This window comes from Panicum virgatum, chromosome 9K, assembly GCF_016808335.1.
Source record: "Panicum virgatum strain AP13 chromosome 9K, P.virgatum_v5, whole genome shotgun sequence".
NCBI classification, from domain to species: Eukaryota; Viridiplantae; Streptophyta; class Magnoliopsida; order Poales; family Poaceae; genus Panicum; species Panicum virgatum.
In genome coordinates this window covers 24,795,237-24,803,025 of record NC_053144.1, presented here as the reverse complement: position 1 = coordinate 24,803,025, position 7,789 = coordinate 24,795,237, and the positions used below count along the sequence as shown (strand labels likewise).

Here is a 7,789-nt window from a genome sequence, read left to right as displayed (position 1 = left end):
AGGGGCTGGAAGAAGAAACCAGGCTGCCCATCACTGTCCATTTCCTCCATTTCCACCTAACAAGGAATGATCATCCCAGTGGTGGCCAAACACAGCATCGGATAACCGAGTGGCAAGCTGATCTGCTGCAGAAGGTCGAGATGACTCATGTGAAGGTCCTTCTCCTCCATAGAAATGCCCTGGGGATGTGCCAAACACTCCTTCTCCAGGAGGTGGTGGAGGTGCCTGAGAAGGACCACTGACATCCGGGTATAAGATATTACCATACTGCTCAAAGTATCCGGAGTCCACATATCCTTGAACTCGGTCCTCAACTGATGGTATTACAGCCTCAGGAGGTGAAGGAGAAACGGGTGAGCGAGGCGGCTGTAGATTCATTGCATTATGCATCATCTTAACTGAATCTCTTTCTTTCTTGCTAGCCCTCCACTGCCTCTGCTACTCAACTTCTATATCTCTCTGGCTCTTACACATCCCCACAAACAAATTAATTAGCTTCTTAATGGGAGAGGTGGAGCCGTGCCTGTGTCTATGCTGCTCAGGCCGAGACCGGTCAGACCGGTCTTGGGCACCGGTCAGACCGGTCCCAGTCAGTCCACCAGGAGATGGCTGCTGCTGCTGCTGAGCGTGTTGTCCTCCCTCTTCTTCTACAACTATATCATCCTCAGGCTCTGAGTATCTGTGAGGTGATGGCTCCCTTCTATGCTTGGGCATCTTAGGACGAAAAGACTCATGTTTTACATCGGTTTGATATGTAGTCTTTGTCGTCTTTTCAATTAATTCCATCAAGTATGGCGCATATGCACAGATCTTCAATGGGTTTTCTGAGATGTATTTAATTTCCTCCCATATATAATCAGCCACACTGAATTCTTCTCCATTTGGCCCAAAGAATGCTAGCAAATTCCTTGCATGAAGAGATATGTCTGATGAATTTCCACCTCTCTGAGATATGGTGTTTCTGAGCAACCGGTTTAGAATGGAGTAAAAGGTGTAGAGTCCGGTTGCTTTTCCTGCATTTCCTGTCTCACTCCTAGGATACATAAATTTCATTTCCTCATTTGGGAGAGCCACCTGGTTATGAATTTTGGGCCTGTTTGCATCATGCCTGTCAAGTCCAAGCACACGAACAAACTGAGCAAAAGTAATTCTATAGTAGTTTCCTTCAGTCATCCAGAACATGGCCCTATCGTCTTTCAGATATCCAAAATGCACAGTGGCATAAAACTGGGCAATAAGCTCCTTGTTCCAATCCTTTTGAAATCCCATGAGATCCTTGACATTTTTGCTCTCACATGCATCTATAATATGTTGGAACAAAGGATCATTAGTCTTTTCCACACTCCTCCAGTCAACACACTGTACCTCAATGGCAATCTTTCTATCCCTCAAAATAACTGACTCATAGAAGTCCTGCTGGAACAAGGTGTGAAATCTAGGATCAACTGCGTTCTTTGGCTCGGGATAAGGATCAATGCTTCTCCACCTTTTCACCTCCCTTGTCATTCCCTTTCCTTAATAATCAACACATTTCCTGGAGCCAAGTCTAATAGGCCTTTGTATAATAGGATAGATGAGATTCTCCTCCCTGTCTTTTTCTTTTTCTACTTCATCATCTCCAGCAGTTTCTTCTTCCTCACTGCTGCTTTCTTCTGCTGGAGCCTTCCCACTTCTTTGCTCAACCCTATAAGGAGAGTCCTCCACATTATCCTCATCACTAGAGGTGTGCTCACTTTCCTCCACTATGTCATCAATAGATGCTGTTGCTGATCTCTTTCTCTCTCTAGGCCTCAATTCTCTGCCACTGATCACATTGGTGCCACTAGAACCACTCTCATCTTGATTTGCACCGCCACTATCAAATCTGCGCTTTGTTCTCCTCTCATACCCCCTTGTCATTTTGTTGCAGATCTTTAGAGCCGAAACTTTGAGAGGAAAATGAAGAACCGCCTTGGGAGAGCGGTCAGGCCGGTGATGTGCACCAAATCCCCAAGAGGAAACTCTTCTTGCTTGGTTTGAACTCCAAATCGCAAATGGAGGTCTTTTTGGGTGCATGAGGAGGAGAGGCACGGTGGAGAGAGGAAAGAGTTGTCGGTGGAGGGGTAAAAGTGAAAATGTTTCACTGTTTAACCCGTGAGGAGGGTAAAATGGGTCACTGCCAGGCTAGACCGGTCAGACCGGTCAGTTCAAATTAACGGTCAGTTCAAATTAACTAGCCGTTGGACCCCGACCGGTCAGACCGGTCGGATGGACCGGTCAGACCGATCCAACTAGGTTTTCTGCTCCCAAGTGTTTCTCTTTGATTTTTCTCACATGGGATAGCTATGAGCACTTTTGGTAATGTCGAGCCATTGATGTTGCATCCCTCTTGATAGTACGACATCCTATACTCAAGTTCACATAAAATGACATACAAAACACTTGAGCTTTCATGTCTTGATCAAGCCGAACTTCTTCAATCAATATCTTGAGGATTTCAACATCCTTAATTTCAGTGAGCATGACTGCTTGAGCTAGTGGCTTTGAATCTTCCTTCATATAAGAATGGAATCCATCTTTGATTCACAAGTCGCTCCCATTTTCCAAATAATCACTCTTCAATATAGAGCTCTACATGACTCTAGGATCTCCGGTATTTTGACCCGTATCGGTTCCCTTGCTCCCCCAAGCCAACGCTTGCGTAGCCTCTTGAAACACGCCTCTCGGTCCTCCACCTTTATCCTAGCCGTCCATCATGAACTCATATTGATTTGTGTCATGCATGAAATCTTCGTTGTCAATTTGAATTCTCAATTCAATCTTATATACAAACCTTCTAATTTGAGATAACATATGCACATCAACTCATGTCTCATTCACTTTTCTCTTGCTTGCTTCCCTTGTACAATAATATTCATCTCATACGACAAGTCTTTCCAATTTGAGACTATGCAACAACATATTGTGTCTCATTCTCGTAACATTTACTTGTCATACGAATTCTATCATAAGTCGAATAAGCCTTTAATAGATATTTGAGCCTTTATGTCAATCATGAACACTTGCTCACATTATCCTTTTCTTGTTTTGCTTGTCATATACATCCGAAACAAGCCTTCGCATATTAGAGTCTTTATATTAACCATGAATACCTTGCTCTATTTTCTTTTACAATTTTTGCTTGCCACTTTGAGTCCCACATAAACTAACAAGCTTCAACACAATATTAGAGGCTTCATACTACACATGAATATCTTGCTCTTCCATTTTTCTTTCCCATTCTAGCTTGTCACATATAATGATTGTTAATGGGACATACACATTTGCTTGTAATACATGAACTATATCATTCCACAAATTAAATACATGCTCATAATCTCATGCAAACAAGTTAGTCCTTTAATCGTATTGTCAATCAATACACCAAAACCCACTAAGGGCCTAGATGCTCTTTCAGTATCATCAACATGTATTCTCGCTTATGTGTAAATTAGTTGTGTTTACCAAGGTGTTAGAGTGCGCAGCGTAAACTGGCCCGGCCCGCTATACCCATGAGCCGGCACCCTACCAGGCCTAGGTCCATCGAAGCCCAATCAAGACATCGGGCCTAACTCAACTCAAAAGACTAGCATGATGAGTGAGGACTCCCCCACCTTATATGTTGTGCTCCCCATAATCTATAACCCATGTGATCTCCCGGAAGACGTTATACTAGGCCCCAAGTCCAACTCTCCAGTCACACACAACCCTGTGCAACCTTACTCCCCGTCACCATGTGACTCCGGAGATATTCCGAATTTTTCAACCTTCGGCTCTGATACCACTTGTTAGAGTGCGTAGCAGAAATCGGCCCGGCCCGGCCCGGCCCGCTATACCCACGAGTCGGCACCCTACTAGGCCTAGGTCCACCGGAGCCCAACCAACTAAGGCCTCGGGCCTAACAACTCAAAAGACTAGCCTGATGAGTGAGGACTGCCCCACCTTATATGTTGTGCTCTCCCACCATCAATTTTCGATGTGAGACTAAATCTAACACAAGGCACTAAGAACCTCACATTGTTTTGACAATCTGATAGGGAACCAACTTATGAGTGCATAAAACAACCTGTTCTTCAAGAAGCAGAGGACAGCAAGAGCTGCGGACTCCTGATCTGTGTCTTAAATATTTTATCTGAGGACCATCAGCACTAAAGGTACCATTACAGTTCCCTTCCCTGCCAAATTTTCTTGTTTGTTATAGTACATATGCAGAACATGTCGAACTTCCGCCACCTCATCGTGCCTAAACTATATATTGGCCACCACTCTTGAAAAATAATTAGGCAGCTGTTATTGTAATAATAGTAAGCTCCTCGTGTAATCACTGTAAGGTTACCCTGCATTTTCTTCTATGGTAAAGAAAGCCCTGTAGGGCTCGTTTGGAAGCATGAAACCCCGTCGGGTTCCTTGTCCTTTCCACGGGGAGGATGTCCGTGTGGAATATTTTCACGGGCCAACTAATATGCACCTTTGGAAACCAGTTTTGAAGGGGTTCCTCGACCCAATCCACGCGATTTCCACGGGGAGACAACCCTGACGTCAAGGAGGCCGGGCAGCGTTCCCCGTCTTATTCGCTCAGTCACCCTCGGCGCTCGCGACTCGCAGGCGAGACCGCCGCCGCCGCCCTGGCATCTCCACCTCCACGGCTCAATGCCCATCACCATCACGGTCACGGGCATCGCGACACCTTCACCTACGCCCCCGCTTGCACCTCGCCGGCGACGACGTCAGTACTCTCCCCATCCCCCTCTGCTGCGTACATCTAGATCCAGGCATCTTTTTACTCCACGGGCACCTCCTGTTGTCGTCGTCGTCGCTTGGTTTCTGCCTTTGCTGGCAATAGGCTTCCATGAAGTGCAATTCTATCCCAAATTCCATCTTGATTTGGACTGGTAAGGAACCCTAGCTTTAAATTTCTGTACATTTGTTTCTTCTTGGATAGGAGAAAGCGGGGATTACTCATCTTATCTGCTTATTAGTATCCCCAAATCAAAACGAAAGCAGAAGTAGCAGCAAGATATGGCGCTTACAAGCATAAGAAGCAGTAAGATGCCTTACCGTGTTTGCTTTGACTATATCCCCTGAATTACTGGTTGGTGGCACCCTGCGTGGTCACTACTGGTTGAATTCTAGTTTCCCTGTGATCTCTTTCTTTGCTGCCAAACAGCAACGGGGAAGGGGGAACAGCACCCGGGAAAATCACGGGGATTCAATCTGCCACAAAAAATTCCCCTCGGTGGTTTTGTTCCCAGGGTTAGTATCCCGTTGCTCCCAAACTAAGCCGTAGTGTTTTAGAGAAAATCCATATCAACATAAGGTTTCCTGCAGCTCATTCATGTTTAATCTCCTATACATTGTAACATTCATCATGCTCGCTCCTGAAAAACCTGAAGGTATCTCCAACCAATGCAATTTTTCTCTGCTGCTACCTTTTGAGTAAACCTTTACATTCTTTTTTAAATAAAATTTATTTTGTGCACTAACAGGATAATAGCATTGCTGCCATTTAGGATAGCATTCCTGCTTGAACGCTGTCTGGTCAAGTTATGCCTACTCCTTGGAAGATTCCATAGAAACTAACGAAGCAAGGAATCCTTTATTTGAACGTTTTAGGATAACTTCCTTTGATAGTACCTCTCTAGCAACAGAAAAAATAAGATGCTTCAATCTTTTTGATACCACCTACAACAACATAACTTTTTTTTCCAAGCAAGTTGGGGTAGGCTAGAGATGAAACCCGAAAGAAATAAGTTCAAGGTTCAGGCACATTGATAGCTAGTCTCCAAACGCTCCTATCCAAAGCTATCTCTTTAGAGATATTCCAATCCTTAAGGTCTCTCTTAACCGACTCATCACAAGTCAGTTTAGGTCTACCTCTACCCCTCTTTACATTATCAACCCGCTCAAGAACCCCATTACGCACCGGCGCCTCAGGAGGCCTTCGTTGGACATGTCCAAACCATCTCAGCCGATGCTGGGTAAGTTTCTCCTCAATTGGTGCCACTCCGACCCTATCCCGAATAACTTCGTTCCGGACTCTATCCCTCCTTGTGTGCCCGCAAAATCACCGCAACATCCGCATCTCTGCTACACTCAGCTGCTGGATATGTCGCCTTTTTGTAGGCCAACATTCAGCACCGTATAACATCGCCGGACGAATTGTTGTCCTATAGAATTTGTCTTTTAGCTTTTGTGGCACCCTCTTGTCACAAAAAATGTCAGAAGCTTGCCGCCATTTCAACCAGCCAGCTGAAATTCTATGCCTAATATTTCCTAAACTAGCACTTTTCCCTTTAATAACTCATTTCCTGCAGGATAGGATGATCTTGCAGTACCAACCATATCTAGAAGTGAATTGCGAGCTTGAAATGTAACCAATATTGCTTTTGGTGTGCCGTGGTCATACTGAATATAGCCAGCTAGCATAACTTAAGCGTATTCATGCCTCTAGTTTCTCGGAACTCCTATTCGTACCATTATTCCATATTGTACCTGCTGTTATTGTTACCTGTGGGATTCATATCGTTGCCAGCTAATGAGCTGATGAACCTTTCGTCGGTTGTCCTAAATCTTTAAACCTCATATTAGCTCTTACATTTGCGGTTTAAAGTTCTTACTTTTCAATTTCTCATCAACAAGACAACAATGGTTGCCATTGAATCACAGCACTTTTCATGCAAACAATTGTGCTCTCGACCATCAATGAACGAAACAAGAGAAGAGTGCAAAAAAAATGATACGCGAAAGGTAGGAACGCGCTGTCGCGCGCGCCCTGCACTAGTATCGAGAGTAGAGCCTGCAAGCAGCAAAACTGTTGTGCGTCTCCAAGCATTGGCCATGTTTGGTTCATGCTAGGAAGATTTTAGCATGAATTTTGACCGTTAATTAGGGGTATTAAATAAAAGCAATTTGCAAAACCAACTTTAGAATTCATGCGCTAGGAACTCTAAAAAAATCTAATGAGGCCTTTGACCTCGTGATTAGAGGATGGTTACTGTAGTATCACTGTAGCAAATCATCGATCAGCTATAGCTACTGTCATTAGATTCGTCACAAAAAGTTATACCCATCCCTGAAAAGATTTGTAAATAGATATCATTTAGTACTCCATCCCTTTTGTCTAGCGGCTGAGTCCGTTTGAAGACCGCCTAGAGAGAAACAGGAAAAAAGAAATAATCATATCAACTACGGTCCAGTTTAGCAAGCTTATTTATTTCAGCTTCACTTATTTCACACAAATTGAGATACTGTAGCAAGTCAATGAGCCCGTGCTAAAATAAACTATAAACCAGATAAAGCCAGCTTTTTTCGCTTCACTAGTGAAGCGTGAAGCTGTTTTGGGTAAAATACTCCCAATCGGCCTCACTACTTTTGGCTCCTCAAATGGTTAAGGAAAATGACCACTGCAACATCACCAATTGATCCATTGAACAATCTTACATCAACTATTGCAACATCGATAATCAACTAAAATTCTCACTGTAAATACCTATATACCCACTGAACAATCTTACATCAACTATTGCAATATCTATATTCAACTAAAATTCACACTGTAAATTTAAACTCTTGCTGTAAAAACATGTAAGAAGTCCGCGCAACATCCGTGATTGAGGTTGAAGTGCTTTTCCCGCTGCAACATCCAGTTATACCTATCGTAACAAAATTAAGTGTAAAATTTTTTGACCGCATCATAATAGTGCTGGGTAAGGACGTTGGATGATCGGATGCCCTGACGCTAGCTTTAGCATTTTTTCATAATGATGGATGA

At 43.7% G+C, this 7,789-nt stretch overlaps 1 long non-coding RNA gene across 2 annotated transcripts; it reads left to right on the top strand.

The window, feature by feature from the left end:
• The first annotated feature begins 3,440 nt into the window (after positions 1–3,440).
• Positions 3,441–6,599, top strand: LOC120650928. Of its 2 annotated transcripts, XR_005665863.1 has the most exons (4): positions 3,441–3,487; positions 4,019–4,172; positions 5,505–5,648; positions 6,333–6,599. It is a non-coding gene; the product is annotated as an uncharacterized LOC120650928 (long non-coding RNA). The 2 variants fall into 2 exon arrangements; XR_005665862.1 differs by lacking the exon at positions 3,441–3,487 and having other exon boundaries at positions 3,575–4,172.
• Positions 6,600–7,789: the final 1,190 nt, after the last annotated feature.